Consider the following 17,742-nt stretch of genomic DNA (forward strand, 5'->3'; position numbering starts at 1 on the left):
TTCTCTGTACAATTTCGCAAGTTCAGTCAATAACGGAGTAGCAACTACGAATTGTGCGGTCATAATGCTCATGCTAATGCTCATGCTCATTTAGCCTGGTTTGGCATTCGGAGTTTTTCAATTTAGCTGCCAATTTTTTTTGTGAGTTATTGTTCAAGAATTCATCAATTTCATTGCCTCAATCTGTTGGAGCTTAAATAAAATCAAGACCTATAAGAAGTTCTATGAAGGATGTTCTTTGCTTGTAGCAGATGATGAAGGACAATAGATATTTCAAGCTCCATTACCTCCAGTTTGACGATGAATTTTTTTCATAACACAAATTCGGTGAGCCCTTTCCGATTTATACTTCTGTTCCACTCTGTTAGTTCTCTCGTCATATCTTTATCCCAATTAGATTTTCTTAAATTTATTAGTAGCATTCCAACGGAGTTGTGAAACTTGTACATCATTTGAACAAGACAATTTTTAAAGCTTTTTTTGGAATGTCTGCAATTGGCATAGGACAGGTTGGGTACTGTCTTATTTTGTTCTGCCACTTGATTGTAGTTTTGCGGATGCGTGTTTCGGCCTCAGCGGTGGGGCCGTCTTCGGTGTCTCCCACTTGACTCAATTCTAGTGCGAGACAGTGGAGACGGCATTGCTGAGGTCAAAGTGCGTGTATGTAGAGTCGGAAGCTGGAATTGTGTGTTTTTTTTTGTGTTTTATTTAGCAGATAGATACCCATGCACCAAACAATAGCAATATACAAAAAAGTTTTTTTGATTTGGTTTATTTTTGGCTATTTTGGGCCATCAAATACTTATACATTTTAAGATAGCAAACTGTGTCGCTGTCCTGAAAAAAATGATAGAATTGCTGTTCATTTTTTTTCGAGACATTTTATCGAGTCGAGACAAAAAAATACTGAATTAACATTTTAACATCTTGATATGATTCGATATGTTTCATTTTCCCCTAAATCGATTTCATTTCCCTTACGTTTTCGTAATATGACGATTAATAACATTACTTTATATTTACATACCTTTGCACACATCACCATACATTTTTAAATATTCCAAATACAAGTCATATAAGGCTAGTCTGATTGATTTCTCCATACTGTATATCAAATATCTCCTTCCTCTCTTTAACCCTCTCTTTCCCACAAAGATTTCAATAGGAAGGAATCATGAAAAAGATGCTAGAACAAGAGTTATTTGGCTTAGCTAAAATTAATGGAAAACAAAAAAAGTTTTTGATTGTAAATCAATTGTTACTTGATTGTTTTCAATATTTATTATATTTCAACTATTTTTACACTAAATTAATTATATAAGCAGTCTAATGCTACCATAAAGTTTTGTCAAATAATGCTTTATGTTGTTGAAACAATTCGATAAATGTTGGAATGTGCAAAATTTGATGGAGCTCTACACTACTGTTATAGGCATAACTGTCCCATGCACATAGGAAATCCCAGCAAACATGGGAAGGAAAGGGTTAATGTTTCCATGTATTTACAAATGCAAGTATTTACTTTTACTTCAATGTTTTCATATATTTACAAACTTCCAGGTTTTTACAGTTTTGAAAATATTTTCACTGATTTCTGTATATTCTCAAACATATTAATGTGTTTTTATTTTTTATAAAAGACAAATCTGAATATTACCAGCGGGTGACATGAGATACATTTCGCTGTCTATACTTTTTATATCAATAATTCAAGTTTATATTTCGAGTTAACAGATTAGTGCGCGTCGATTCGGTCGGAGTAACACGATTCTCAGTATGCAGAAGCGACCGAGCCTGCATTGTATTAGTTTTTGTTTTCTCTTCGTCGCAGAATCACGAAGGTAAAGAGTGCAAGTTTGTTCGTGTTTTGTGTTGGACGCAGTACGCGGTCGCGCGATTATCAAAATGTCTGATTCTGCTGTGTGTGCGAGTAAATTGGAAAGTGAAACAATCAGTTCAGTGCAGATTTGATCGTGTTTTGTATTGAACGTAAAATGATCGGAGATCGCGTCCAAACGTGTTTTCTTCAGTAAGCAGAACAATCGGCCGGTCATCAAAATTTTGTTGTGCTTTGTGCGGTAAGCAGAACGATCGGCCGGTAACCGAAATTTTGTTCTGCTTCGTGCGTGTGAGTGAATTAATTACAAAATTAAAGTTTGAATCGCGTCCAGACATGTTTTCTACAGTAAGCAGAATGATCGGCTGGTCATCAAAGTTTTGTTCTGCTTTGTGCGGTGAGCAGAACGATCAGCCGGTCACCGAAATTGTGTTCTGCTTTGTGCGGTCTTTAATAAAAAAAATAGTTTTGTTTTCATCGATCAAACTACACGCTATACACGGCATACCGTTTACCAAAACGAACCCTGCCACACTCCCTACCCCATATATCCAACATCCTAGTGATTTCTCGTGGAAGTGCAGATGACTCGTCGGCTTCCATCAAAGCGAGTATCACGTCATCATTTTCCTACCCATTCCTTAATTGACCTGCATTCGGACACGGCCGGCGCTGGTATTGCTTATTTTTGGGTCACCAGTTCTTACACATTGAAGATGATGTTAGTCCCAAACTTCATCTGTTGGTTCTCTGTGTAATTACAGCTGACCTGGCAATAACGGAGGAGCAACCGTGGGCGGTCAATCATGCTCATGCTCATGCTCATTTGGCCTGGTTTGGTATTCGTTGTGGACCTGGTTGAAATGATTCTGAACATCATATGTCCGCCCACTGTCACGATCTGTGGCTACCAATTCGGATCCGGATGAGGATACAAATTGAGCACATTCAATGTATGCGATACAGAGACCAGGCGTCTCCATTCTATACGGCAAGGTATTTTTTTTTGAATCTTTATTATTGTGTTTTTTAAAATAGTATTAAGTTCAACACATCACACGGCAAGGCACGAACGCGATTAACACAGGGAAAAATAAACTGCTAAGTAACGAGGCTGAATTATAAACAAATACGCGCCAAGTCAAAATTGAAACAGCGCGATTGCTGCAAATCAGGTTGTTCCAATCGAGCACAAGGCTTGTAAATGGTTAGAACATCCAATGAGTTTGACAGTGTCAAGCCGTATGCAGCCGATGATGCCATTTAAGCAGTCGATCCAGGATTTCTCATTCGTCTTATGAATCTTTAAGGCTTCCGAAAATACCATTACGATTCAGAAATTCCTGCCGATTTTTTCTACAATTTTTCTTTTCAATAATTTTTAAAAGAAATACATTAACGAATTATTTTGACAATTCCTTCAGTAATTTTTTTAAAGAATACTTTCGGAAACTGTTTTAGAAATTCCTTTGAAAACACAGATTATCATTCTTTGTTTAATTCCTTTGAAAATTTCCTTGGAAATTAATCAAAAAAGTTTCTTCACATTTTTCAGGAATTTCTAAAAAGAATGGAGAGTGAGTGCTAGTAATGGACCCCCTGAACAAAACCCCAAAAGAAACGCTAACATCTGATAAAGTTACTTTATATATCAGGGTAGTTGTTCCTTACAATTGTTTTGGACTGAGAGGATAAGCATAAGGAACATGCGGAAATAGAGCATGAGCATGAGCATGAGCAGGATAACCGTACAATTCGTAGTTGCTACTCCGTGATTGACTAGAACTTGCGAAATTGCACAGGGAACCAATTGAATGGAGCTTGGGTTTTAGCTATCATTCTCAATGTGCAAATTTCGGAAATTCAATGCATTTTACTAAGTCAATTACGGCGCTGGCCACGTCCTTACGGTCATCAAGGGAAGGAAGGATTATTAGTTCAACTCTCGTTGCTACTAGAGACCGAGTATACCTCTGCATCTCCACGATAGTCTTAGGATAGGATATTGTGTTAGTATGAAGGGAAATATTATCTGGATTCACTTTGGTAAGTGATGCGATCTATGGGATAGGAATATATTGTAACTCTCTGTGACTTCCGCACGTCTGGAGAGTGGACGTCCTTACGTCCCAAGCTAGCTCACCTCGTACGACAGGTCTCAGGATCGGCAATCAACCTGCTTTAGGGAACACAGGACGAAACGAAGCGGACTATACTAGTCAAGACCAACCACTTGCATGATTAGGACTACTTCCAATAAAAAAGAAGAACAGTGAGATACATTTCACTTTTGTTTTTTTTTTTCATCTTATTTTAGGGTTAGTGGGTTAGGGTTAGTTTAGGTTGCGGCCGATCGGAGAAGTTGGGGCCCTTTCGGTGTCATGCGGAGATCGTACTCCCAACATACCTTACACAGTTCGGGGAGATGTCGCCTTGGCGGCATGAAGACTCTGTCGGGTGACTTCGGATTGGCCTGAATAGCTGACCGGTCTAGGGTATCGACTGCAGCTGGAGCTCGTTCTGTTTTGGCCGCGTGGACCGACCGGATGCGAGGAGGACTGGTGACGCTTGGCTTCGTTCGCTGGGGTTTCGGCGGCAGCTGGAGCTTGTTCGATTTTGGCCGCGTGGACCGACCGGATGCGAGGAGGACTGGTGACGCTTTGCTTCGTTCGCTGGGGTTTCGGCGGCAGCTGGAGCTTGTTCGATTTTGGCCGCGTGGACCGACCGGATGCGAGGAGGACTGGTGATGCTTTGCTTCGTTCGCTTGGGTTTCGGCGGTAGCTGGAGCTTGTTCGATTTTGGCCGCGTGGACCGACCGGATGCGAGGAGGACTGGTGACGCTTTGCTTCGTTTGCTGTGGTTTTGACGGCAGCTGGAGCTTGTTCAGACCTGGCCGCGTGGACCGACCGGATGCGAAAAGGATTTGAAACACTTTGCTTCGTTCGCTGTCTGGAGGGCGTGCCCAGCAGTTCCGAGAAAATAATTGCTGCCTCCCCAAGGCGTGCCAGGATCTCAGGGGTGTATCCTGCGGAACTTCGTCGGATGTACCGGCTGACGCGCCGGACGGGACTTTCCTAGTAATCGACGGGTGGTGGTCAATGCGTGCGTTGGTCGGGGGCTTCCGATTCCGACAACCGCCGACTGTTGCCGTGGCCGTTTCAGGGCTAGCCTCTTCGGAACAACAATCAACGAGAAACCTCCACCTGGCAATCTAACAATGCCTTAATGACGGTTACGGCGCCCTCAATGGCGGTGACTTGTATCGAACGACGGGACAATTCCTGCGGGAGTCTTCTTTGATGATCACTACTCCGGGTATTTCCCCGGCTGGCGACTTGTCCGGATTTATTCGTCTTGCACGACAAACGAGTGCGAATAAAGATTTTTTCCGCGATTCACGTGGTCGATAGCGTCGATGAGGTACGTCTATCTGCTACGATTGATCAAACACGACTCTCCCCGATCCAACAGATTTCTTCTTCTCTTCCTTTTTCTCCTCTTCTTCGCCACCGGATATCAGGTTGCCTCTGTGGTAGCTCGCCCGAGGGATGCGAGTCGTCGTTTTTTTAGTGTTAGTTGACGTTACACGTTTAGAGTAGAATAATCATAAAAAAGTTTGCTTATGCGATGATTCTACTCATTTTGTACTACATGCGAAGTCTCACAGTGCTTGGTTTATACTGTCGTTAGTGTAGTTAGTACAAGTGGATAGTTTGACTAGTACATTGTTGTCGAATTCGGTAACAATCATCCCCCGTCGGGAAGAAAAATTGGGCCGACTAGAAGGCTCAATTTTTTTTTCCTTTCTAGGATAATTTGATTTGTTCGTAGGTTCGTCAGAAAAGGAGTCTCAATAACGGCAACCCCAGAATCTATTCAATGAAGACCTGGGTTCGGATCCAATATTATTTAACCTCTCGTACCAATTTGCTTTCACCCCCTTCGAGATTTGAACTTCACTGATATTGCCAAATCTACCTTTGTGGCTAGGTACGCGAATCAGAATCTTTACTATTTTTCGCTTTTTAAGTTTCTTTTTCTCCTTTTTTTTTAGTGCGGAAGGCTCTATTAAACTACCTTCCTTAAGTTACTTAAATCTGTCTAACCTACTCATTCTTTCAACTCTATCACCTGCGTTCATTGGGCCCTTATTCATCCATTCATTATCCTTTCATTCTTATACCATAATTAGATTCCTATTACGTATGACCTAATCATATCCTATACCTTTCAGAAGACATGTCCCTTCTCAAGATCTGTTCACCGAGCCTAATTCTGTCTCGTGTGGGCTTAGTGCATTCTAGTGCCTAAGAATTATATTACTATTATTCAAATGTGTATTTCCGTTAGATGCATAACGAAAGCATTCCATCAAAACCAAATTCAATTCTAAGAATTTATAGAATTGGTTTGTAGTGTGCAGCAACAAGTTTGGGTTAATTCTCTGTGAACGCACGGAACAGGCGAATCACAGTTGATTTTTTCGCCTCAAACATCGCAGTTAACTTCAGGTCATACTCTTAGGTATCACCCTAATAATTGTTGCTGACGTTTACCAAAAAAGAAACGAAAACCCAAAGGTAAACAAAACAACGATAGCGCAGCTTTCTGAAAGTGAAAGCAAATCTACGAATCACGATTATCTATTTTATTGAATAGGAGGAACTTTTATATTACTGCTGGGTAAGTTCATTGAGACTCCGGCAAGTGAACGTGCTACCTACCCTGGTTTTAATTGAGAAGCCGGCCAGACTCCTAGTCGCTTCCCGGCCAGGTCCTCGAGCTCATATGACGAAGTCCCTTGTTTTCGTATGATTTTCGCTGGTAAGAATTGTGGCCCATACTTGGCGTTGTAGTGCTCTATGGCACTTGACAATTTCATGTTGCGGCGATATACAAGCTGGCCTACCTGTAAGGCTTTTGCCAAACGATGCGATGACGGAGCTCATACCTTTTCCGGCACTCTTGATGAGCCTTTTTCCAGGTTAGTCTTAACCAGATCGCAAATTTTTCCATATAATTCTTTTTGTCTAATGGATCGCTCTTCATAAGATAGAGATTCGTCAGAATCCCCTAGGCGATGATCAGATCCCTTGGACAGCATTTCATATCCGTGGGTTGTAAAAAAAGGAGTGAGTTCAGTACTTGAGTGGACAGAGGTGTTAAGCACTGTCTCCAACTCGGACAGCTGTGTATCCCACAGCCTCTGATCCTCACGAACGTAGGAGCGGATGGCGGCATTAACAGTACGGTGTACACGCTCCACCGGGTTGGCCTGGGAGTGGTATTTGGCGTTAAGCCAATGTCTCACGTCAAATTTTTGAAGCAACTTCCGAAACTCATTTGATAGAAAGCAAGTCGCATTATCGGTAATGATCACCTCGGGCACCGAGTTTCTGAAAAACCACTGATCACGTAGGGTGTTACAGAGAGAAACACTATCTATTTTCCGGAATGGTATTAACATTACCCATTTACTAAACAGATCCATGATGGATAAAATGTATTGGTTCTGTTTCCTACTTCGGGGCAACGGGCCAATAAAATCGATTGCTATTATTTGCCAAGGGTGCGTGGTGATACGTTGGTCCCCTAATGGGGGAGCTAGGGCTATATTGGATGCTTTAGTTTCCTTACAGACGGTGCACCCCTGAATGTGCTCCCGTGTCTGAATGGCCATACCAGGCCAAAAACTTCTGGCGTATTCGAAAGAGTGTTTTATCCACCCTAAGTGCATGGAACCATCATGATTCTCCTGAATTATCCCCAGCCGTTCATTTGGGTGGGGAATTTCCTTCCAGTCGAAGCGATTATCCTGCGCAGCATTAGGTGTGGATAGATATTTGAAAAGCTGACCATTTCGTATTTGAAAGTCAACATGATCCGTTGGCCTTTCGGTCACTTTATCTAACAGGTCCTCGTACCATTTTATGGCCGTGTCATTCTCGATAGAAGAGTCCGACTCGGGGTTTACTAAGGTAAGACATTTGTCCTGGTTTTTTTTGGGTGCGGTGGCAGTGATGGCCGCGATACTTCGTGATATTGCATCCGGGACCGTGTTTTCCTTACCTTTTCTGTGCAGAATGGTCATATCATGATGCTGCAGTTCCAGGCACCACCTGCTGCATCTGGACGCCGTCTTCCATTTTGCCGTCATAATATGGGTTAACGCAGAAGAGTCGGTGATAAGTGTGAAGTGCGACCCTTCTACGTAACCCCTGAAAGCGTCGATGGACAGGAGTGCAGCAAGGGCTTCCTTCTCACACGCATGATAGTTCCTTTGAGGAGTTGTCATTTTGTGAGAGAAGTAAGCTATTACTCTCTCTTGTCCATCTTGTATTTGGGTGAGAACTCCTGCGACTGCTACGTCGCTGGCGTCTGTTTGAATGCTGAATTCTGCGCTAAAGTCCGGCGAGGATAAAATAGGAGCCGAAATCAATTTTTCCTTTATTCTTTCAAAGGACTCTTCCGCCGCCTCGTTCCAACCCAAAATCTTAGATTTAGTTTTCAAGAGGTCAGAGAGAGCGGAAGTGACCCCACTAAAGTCATCAATGAAACGACGATAGTAGTTGGCCATCCCTAGGAACCTTCGCAGCTTTGTAATCGTCGTCGGCCTTTCGTATTCAACTATCGCCCGAATTTTTTCAGGGTTTGGACGAAGGCCGACGGTAGAAAGCAGGTACCCTAGGAATGGCAGCTCACTAACGCCAAATTTGGATTTATCTATGTTTATTGATAAGTTTGCCTCTGATAACCGCCTAGCGATCTCTCGAAGCAATCGAATATGTTCTTCGAACGTCTCCGTGACGATGACAATATCATCGAGATACACGAAGACGTTCGGTTCCAATTCACCATGCCCCAGTACACGGTCCATTAGCCTGGCCAAGGACGCAGGACTGTTGACCAGTCCAAACGGGAGCCTGGTGAATTGGAACATTCCTTTGCCCTGTATACTAAATGCAGTGTACCGCCGAGAACTCTTTTCTAATGGGATCTGGAGGAACGCTTCAGATAAATCAATCGTACTCAGGTATCGAGCCTTGGGCAAATGTCCCAAGATCCGCCCAGGATGAGGCAATGGATAGGCATCTCTAATGGTTCGCTCGTTCACTTTTCGAGCATCTAGGCAGAGACGGACCTTCCCGATGGTTTTATAACCGGAACTACGTTCGACGACCAGTCCGAGTGGGCTCTTTCGATTATACCCAATGTCAGCATACGGTCGAGTTCGGTGGCTACTTTCTCCTGGACTTTTGGAGATGGCGGGTACGGGTATTGGCGTACCGGAGGTTTTGTTTTCCATTCGTCGGAAATCTCTATTCGATGTTCCGCTAGTGGTGTTAACGTAAGAGTTTCAGAAGTGGCCACTTTAAAAAGATTTTTCACTTCTTCAATTTGGCCTTCTTCGGCAGTCGTAAAGGATAAAGATGGGTTCTCAAACTGCACGGCTTCGGCCGTCACCAAAGCACACTCCTGCACAGTAGGCCAAATTTTGAATCGGCGCCAGAAATCCATACCTAAAATACAATTTGCAGACAAATTTTTAACTACTAGCGTCGGTATAATTTTCAATTTTCCTCCGAAGTTGAAAGGAACGTATAACTGTCCTAGTACCGTAAGCTCGGAACCGTTGGCTGACCGTATTTTAGTGACTCGATTTAAGGGTTGTAATTTGGTGCCCTTCATTTTGTGGTATATTTTCTCGCTAAGGAGTGTAAGTTGGCTTCCCGAATCTAACAGACCTTTCTCGGGTAAGCCATAAATTTTCACGGCCGCATACGGTCTATTGTCTGGTTGCCGTGATAATGATATCGTCAATGATTCTTGCGGAGCTCCCACATAGGCCTCCTCTGGACAGGGCTCCCAACAGTCAGAAGAGGTTATCCTGAAGGAAAGCTATTCACACGCTGGGGTTCGAATTCGACGGTCGGCGATTTTCGACCGCCTGTAGTCCGTTTTTTTTGCAATACGGACAATGTTGTGTCTCGAATCCTCTAAAACCACATACTAGACACATCAAGCCCTTAAAACTACGACACTGATCCAGTACATGATTAGTTTGTCGGCAATACAGGCATTCGTGATCCCGAGGTGGCCTATATCCCTCAACCAAGTAATCCAATGTCCTTTTTGGCCTCGAGCTTCCCTCCATGGGGTTATCTGCCTTGTTTGACTGAATGGAATTTGAAGGCTTCGACTCATGCTTTGCAACCGCCTCTTTCTTGACCGGAGTGTTCTCTCTGGTCCTAGAATAATTTTTCTCCTGTGGCTTCGGATTGGGAGGATGCCGAGAAAATTGTTTCTTACTCTCTCGATTGGGGTTCTCTACCGATACCTCATTCGTCGATTTATCGGTGTCAAACATCTTTGTAAAGAGTGAAAAGTTCGATGCATCAATCAGGTGTCCAGCTTCGAGTAATTCGGAAAGATTAGCTACGGGTTTCCAAAGTAATGCTTTTTTGTAATCCGAGCGCATATTCCTTCTAAGCACTTCCACCCTTTCCCATTCGCCCATGGGGTTTATCATGGAGCGGAACATACTTTCCATCTCATAATAATATTCCTGAAATGTCTCGTTTCGAACTTGTCTCCTCTGATATATTCTTGCACGCACTAGAGAGTCTAGCTCAGGGTGTACAAAAGCTTTGCGGAGTTCTTGAACTAAATGCGTCCAATCTGCAAGTCTCCCCGCTGACCTCATGGACATATACCAGTTCAATGCTGGTCCAGTGAAAAGGTGAAAAGCCGAATCGAATAATTCCGATTCTAAGATACTCTCTGATAGGGCCAGCTGAGAGACTAGATGAAGAAACTCATTCAGTTTCAAACCTTGGTCTGTGCCGGCGTATTTACTCAGTTTCCATTTCGAAACCGGTAGAGACTTACGGTTATTGGCTCGTTGTGTAACATCTGACACACCTTGAGAGAAACTGGCCATTGGATAACCGACGTTTATTGAGCCGATCGGCGCTGTGGTCGGAATGTTACCGTAATTGGTGGAATGACTGGGTAATGGTACCTGTTCACTACTTGCCAGTGTTCCTGTATCAAGACGAGCCCACCCCATTCTACTAGTCAAATTATAATTTGGTAATGAGGCAGTTGAAGGGGCAGTTGTTAAGGTCTGCACCACTGAGGCTGAACTACTCGAGTTTGACTCTCTTTCGCTCCACCCTAAAGGAACCATTTTCCATCCCTGGTTTGACTGTGCAGTGTAAGTTTGCATGTGATTACCAGAAGTGTAAGTCGGTGTCGTTAATGACGATTGCCCTGAAGCAAGCATTGTTGGGGGTATAAAGTTTCCTGCAGTTACCTGTAGCCAGTTGTATCCAGTGTTAGAGCTGATTGAAGCGGCCACCTTAGGTGCCGTATTTGTGGGGGTTGGGTTCGTGAAGGTGCTTAATACTGGATACCTACCTGTACTACTACCAGGTGCGTCTGGGCGACCCATGTGAGAGGAGAACACTCCGGTATCGTTTCTCCAATTGGAAGAAGGATTTAAAGGTACTGAATGAACTGAGTACTGTGGTGCCTCGGAAAACCGCACCTCGCGTGACGAAAACGTTTTTTTCGGTATGGCTCCTGTGCAAGTCATCGGAGTCTGTAAGCTTGAGACTTCTGACATCGGAAATTTATCGGACGGAGTAGTCCGAGAAGCTGTATGTTTTTCTTTGAATTTACGCAACAAATATAGTTCGTGTTCGAGCATTAAAATTCCCTGTTTCAATCCTTCAGGTTCCATATTATCTGTATTCACTAAACCTAATCTTTGCAGCGAGCCCAGCAGATCTTCATCCACTGAACCCGTATCGTCCGCTGGGGTTTGACCTTCAGCCGGCCTAGCGGTTACGGTGAACAGTCTCTTAAGGCCGATGTCTTCGTCATTGCGCTTCAGATAGAAAAAGTCCCTCAGATATGTTAATACTCTTTCTTGCATATCTTCTAACTGAGCCACCTTTTCTGACTCGATATATTTCCGCAGTAATTTTATTCGGTTTCCCAGATGCAGTAATGAAGACTGACATCTCGGGGGTAACTTTCTGTGAGAATCCTGCAGTGTACATTCAATTTCTCGCAATTTACCTTCACAAGCAAGAAGCTCGTTGTGTGGCTCCCGCTTCCACGAATAATCTTCCTTACCTTCCAATTTCTCTAACTTCAGTCTCTCTCTTAAAGCGCGTCGTTTCCTAGACATGGATTCGTTGTGTTCAAAAACGATTTCACGTATCTCCAATTCAAAATCTAATTCGTCCTCATTGAGATGGTCCACGCGAATATCAAAAAAAAACTTCTGGAGATTCTCCTCCGACCATTCCATAAGTTCATCGGCTTGAGCCATTTCGAATTCAATTTATCCTAACTCAGCCAATAACAAAATCTAAAAAAAACGCCTTATTCTAGAAATCCTAACACTACTATTTACACCTTTAAACCTATACTTTTCAATTCAATGCAGTTTAGTTCAAATCCAATCAGCGAAAAATAATAATGATATAAAATTGTAACAAAATAGAGTTTATAAAAAATGAATCGAAGCAATTCAATAGAATTCGTAATCTCTATAGTAGAGCGACTCGGATCGGTAAGAGCACCGCACACGATCAAACGAACTTCAGCCGTATCCCCAAATAGTTCTGTGTATTGACGCCACTAAGAAATCTTCACGATGAACCAACGAAACACATCGTGAGTCTCCCCAAGCAGGTTTAAAATATTCTAAGCTGAGTTATGAATATTTTTTTCTAGTTGGATCGCCAATTGTAACTCTCAATGACGTCCACACGTCTGGAGAGTGGACGTCCTCACGTCCCAAACTAGCTCACCTCGTAGGATAGGTCTCAGGGTCGGCAATCGACCTGCTTTAGGGAACACACGGACGAAACGAAGCGGACTATACTAGCCAGGACCAACCACTTGCATGCGTAGGACTACTTTCATTGAAAAAGAAGAATAGTGAGATACATTTAACTTTTGTTTTATTTTTTTTTCATCTTATTTTAGGGTTAGTGGGTTAGGGTTAGTTTAGGTTGCGGCCGATCGGAGAAGTTGGGGCCCTTTCGGTGTCATGCGGAGATCGTACTCCCAACATACCTTACACAGTTCGGGGAGATGTCGCCTTGGCGGCATGAAGACTCTGTCGGGTGACTTCGGATTGGCCTGAATAGCTGACCGGTCTAGGGTATCGACTGCAGCTGGAGCTCGTTCTGTTTTGGCCGCGTGGACCGACCGGATGCGAGGAGGACTGGTGACGCTTGGCTTCGTTCGCTGGGGTTTCGGCGGCAGCTGGAGCTTGTTCGATTTTGGCCGCGTGGACCGACCGGATGCGAGGAGGACTGGTGACGCTTTGCTTCGTTCGCTGGGGTTTCGGCGGCAGCTGGAGCTTGTTCGATTTTGGCCGCGTGGACCGACTGGATGCGAGGAGGACTGGTGACGCTTTGCTTCGTTCGCTGGGGTTTCGGCGGCAGCTGGAGCTTGTTCGATTTTGGCCGCGTGGACCGACTGGATGCGAGGAGGACTGGTGACGCTTTGCTTCGTTCGATGTGGTTTTGACGGCAGCTGGAGCTTGTTCGGACCTGGCCGCGTGGACCGACCGGATGCGAAAAGGATTTGAAACACTTTGCTTCGTTCGCTGTCTGGAGGGCGTGCCCAGCAGTTCCGAGAAAATAATTGCTGCCTCCCCAAGGTGTGCCTGGATCTCAGGGGTGTATCCTGCGGAACTTCGTCGGAAGTACCGGCTGACGCGCCGGACGGGACTTTCCTAGTAATCGACGGGTGGTGGTCAATGCGTGCGTTGGTCGGGGGCTTCCGATTCCGACAACCGCCGACTGTTGCCGTGGCCGTTTCAGGGCTAGCCTCTTCGGAACAACAATCAACGAGAAACCTCCACCTGGCAATCTAACAATGCCTTAATGACGGTTACGGCGCCCTCAATGGCGGTGACTTGTAACGAACGACGGGACAATTCCCGAGGGAGTCTTCTTTGATGATCACTACTCCGGGTATTTCCCCGGCTGGCGACTTGTCCGGATTTATTCGTCTTGCACGACAAACGAGTGCGAGTAAAGATTTTTCCGCGATTCACGTGGTCGATAGCGTCGATGAGGTACGTCTCTCTGCTACGATTGATCAAACACGACTCTATCCGATTCAACAGATTTCTTCTTCTATTCCTTTGTCTCTTCTTCTTCGCCACCGGATATCAGGTTGCCTCTGTGGTAGCTCGCCCGAGGAATGCGAGTCGTCGTTTTTTTTTAGTGTTAGTTGACGTTACACGTTTAGAGTAGAATAATCATAAAAAAGTTTGCTTATGCGATGATTCTACTCATTTTGTACTACTTGCGAAGTCTCACAGTGCTTGGTTTATACTGTCGTTAGTATAGTTAGTACAAGTGGATAGTTTGACTAGTACATTGTTGTCGAATTCGGTAACAATATGAATGAGAATTAGAAGTACTAGAGTAATGAGAAAGTATTAAAGTGAATTCTAATGGGATTCATTTTTTACAATTAGAATTTGAATGCTATTGGATTCTAATGCACAGCCTTATGTGCCGACACCTTCCTAAAACAATTTTAAATACTGATGGCAGTGAGATATTGTAAAAAACAAGGCCGAATATATTCAATTACTCAACGCAAAGTAATTTAAGCAATCAACATAAATTAAAAATTTTGCATATAGGAATTGTTGGGTTAATTTACCTTTCATCAATTTAAAAGTTATGTGAGATATCGCATACCCTTATCACGGTTTGGCGAAACCGTCGAAAACAACTTAGTCAGATTTACTTAACTGGAGCGCGGTGGGTGACATGTTCAAACGTGCTCACATATTGGACAGTGCACGATATAGCGGTACATAACCGCGATCGTCATTGATGATGATGCATTGGCGCATATGTATAGGACACTAAGGAAAGAATTTGTTTGAGTGAGGAGCGTAGAATAATAACTTAGCCAAAATGATAGAGACAATAAGAGTCTTCATTGAATCTACATACACGTATACAGGTGTATTGATCTAAAGGGGTTTGTTGCCCAGTATGAAAAACAGAGAGAACATGATTTTGTTCTTACCAATATAAACTCGAAGGGAAATATTGATATTGAGGTCTGAGCGGTTCGGAAAAAAGAAGAGCCGACCCGAAAGGGTAATGATTCTTTTGGAAAAGAGGAATTTAATTCAAAGCCCAGTTGAAAGAAAGAGCAAAATATTGATTGATTGATGTTTTAAGAGTATACTTAAAATCTAATACAAGCGGTAGCTGTTAATAGCTCGGCGGTATGGTGCGCTGTTCTACAAAGAACCAATGCTGGGTTCGAATACAGATTTTAAGTAAAGATTTTCACAACTCCGTTGGTTTAGTAGTATCATGCATTATGAAACATTTGGAACTTGTTGAACATTACTCTGTGAGACAGCAATGTTCAAGTTTAGGTGTAAAGAAAGGGCAGGACTTAGAGATACTCATTTTATACAAAAAAAATATGAATTAATACATTAGTAAATTGAAGTAGCCACTTGAATGTGTGCTCGAAATAAGAGAGTTTAAGAGAGTGGAAAGAGAACAGATTTTTCCAAGAGAATTTTAAAGGAACATCCAAAAAGGGGCAAAGTTTCGTAAAGTATGGAAGTCCAATATTAAGGCTGAATTAGCTAATTTATGACAAGAAATTAAATAACTATTGTATAAAATTTGAAAAAAAGAAGTTGTTTCGGAATTTATGGATTTTTCAAATAAGCTGATTAAGCATTTCGTGCAAGAGAACTTTAGGGAGCATCCATAAAGAATGCAAAGTTGAGTAATGAATGGAAGCCAAAACTTGAGGATATTTACGAAGTTTAAATTAAAACCACATAGTCTGAATAGATAAATGTGGGATGAGGAAAATGGTTACGTTATTTAAGGATTCTTGGACCTTTCATGTGGTCCAAAGTCCAGTCTGATGCAATTCATGAAATCATTATGAAATTCAGAACTCGGATTGACTATATATACCCTGCGCTTTTCCAAGCTCAGGGTCAGTCCCAAATATTCAGCAGCACCTTTATTGGAATTCGGCGCTTTCTAGGTTTCCCTAGCCGGCCTACCGAATACTCCAATTGAGTCAGGGTCAGTCCCAAATATTCAGCAGCACCTTTATTGGAATTCGGCGCTTTCTAGGTTTCCCTAGCCGGCCTACCGAATACTCCAATTGAATCAGGGTTGTCCCTTAGACACCTCGACACTCGTGACTAGTGCACGAATCGAGATCTAAGTTTAAATTAATTAACTTCTTGGAAAAAACATAAGTGAACAGTTAAATAGTCCGTCGCGGTAAAATCGAAAATCGGTGTTAGAGTCTCAGAATAAGTATCGATAAACAAAAAGTGTTAGAATCTCTGGGAAAAACATTGTCATACGGGAAATAGTGCAAAAGTTTGTTTAAAGGAAAATATTCGAGTTTATAATTATACGAAAAGTGTTAATTGTAATAATTGTAGTAAATAAGTGCTAAAATGTAAAAGAAGTTTAAAAATGTACAAACAAGTGATACGTAAATAATAAAGTTTTATTCTAACCGTAATTGAGTGTTTGAACTAGAAAAACCGAAAGACCAGTGCCGCGCCGTCGGCATAGAACACTTCATATATCGTGGTAGAAGCGTCTTAATATTCCGCTCGGGACATTTCCACTTCGTTACATATGGTGACAGCGGTGGGATAGATATATGCGTCTTAATATTCCGCTCGGGACATTTCCACTTCATTACATATGGTGACAGCGGAAAAAGACTGTTTTCGCAACAGAGGAACGCTAATTTTTGATTAAGTGAAGATCAGTGCCGAAGAAAATAAGAACAAACATCAGATAAGTAGAAGTGATTTTTCGGAGAAAAAAAATACAAAAAAAGGACCACAAGATCGAGCACCAGGTCTTAGATAAGGAAACAACAATAATACATGGAATTTTAATATGGTAAGTAACAAACCTTTTTCTTTAATTTGAATGCCTTAAAACATGTTGGATATTATTTCTCATCATCAATAGTGAAAATATTTGCTGATTTTGACATTATTCAAATAAATGTCAAGTTTGGACGATTCACTTGAAAAAGATTCTGAACAATTAGAACAAATTCGAGAATTTTTTTTTAAGGAATTCGATAATTTAAACAAAAATAGAACCAGAACCAGGTCTTTACAGGGTATTTTTCATAAAACAGAAATCTTAAAAGCGGCGTTAGAAGAATTCGAGAACATTGTCCAAAAATATAAACAATTAAACGAAACTGAAATTTGGAATGATTTAACAGATAAACTAGATATTGTGAAAAGAAATATGAAAATTGAATTCTAATACTAAAAAATACCAAAACAAAAAGAAATACGGAAAGAACTCTATGAAATTCAAGCAGGAAAATTTCATAATTTGAGGAATAGACGTGTGAGTGTTAGTGAAGATCATTTTCCAATTAGTATTGAGGATTTTTCGAATCTGAACGTGTCCATATCTGGCACAGATTTATATTTTGGACCAATACGTGATCCTAATCTTTTATCATCTACATTAAATAACGCTGATCAATCTGAAATCGATACCAAATCTTTGATATTAAACGAGCTACAAGAATTTAGTGTTAAATTTGAGCCGGTATACAAATCATTCTTGAACAAAATGGCTTATGAATTCCCCACAGAAAAAGCAATTAAATGCATTCCAGAATTTCGAGGAACAGCAGCTGAATTGGATGGCTTTTTGTTCCAAGCAGACTATTTTGCAAAATTCATTCCACCAAGGAATGATCAGAATGAGATCCATGAAACCGAAACGGAACTCATTCATGTAATATTATCCAAATTGAAAGGACCAGCAGCATTGCATTTCAAACGAATACATGCCGATACTTGGGTAGAAATT

The 17,742-nt window shown here is 42.1% G+C and overlaps 1 protein-coding gene across 1 annotated transcript in view; it reads left to right on the forward strand.

The window, feature by feature from the left end:
• Window positions 1-17,742, forward strand: part of LOC134212359 (lutropin-choriogonadotropic hormone receptor) — a 505,979-nt gene that overhangs the window by 149,689 nt on the left and 338,548 nt on the right. The gene's annotated exons all lie outside the window — the stretch shown is intronic.

This window comes from Armigeres subalbatus, chromosome 2 (assembly GCF_024139115.2).
Source record: "Armigeres subalbatus isolate Guangzhou_Male chromosome 2, GZ_Asu_2, whole genome shotgun sequence".
Taxonomy (NCBI): domain Eukaryota; kingdom Metazoa; phylum Arthropoda; class Insecta; order Diptera; family Culicidae; genus Armigeres; species Armigeres subalbatus.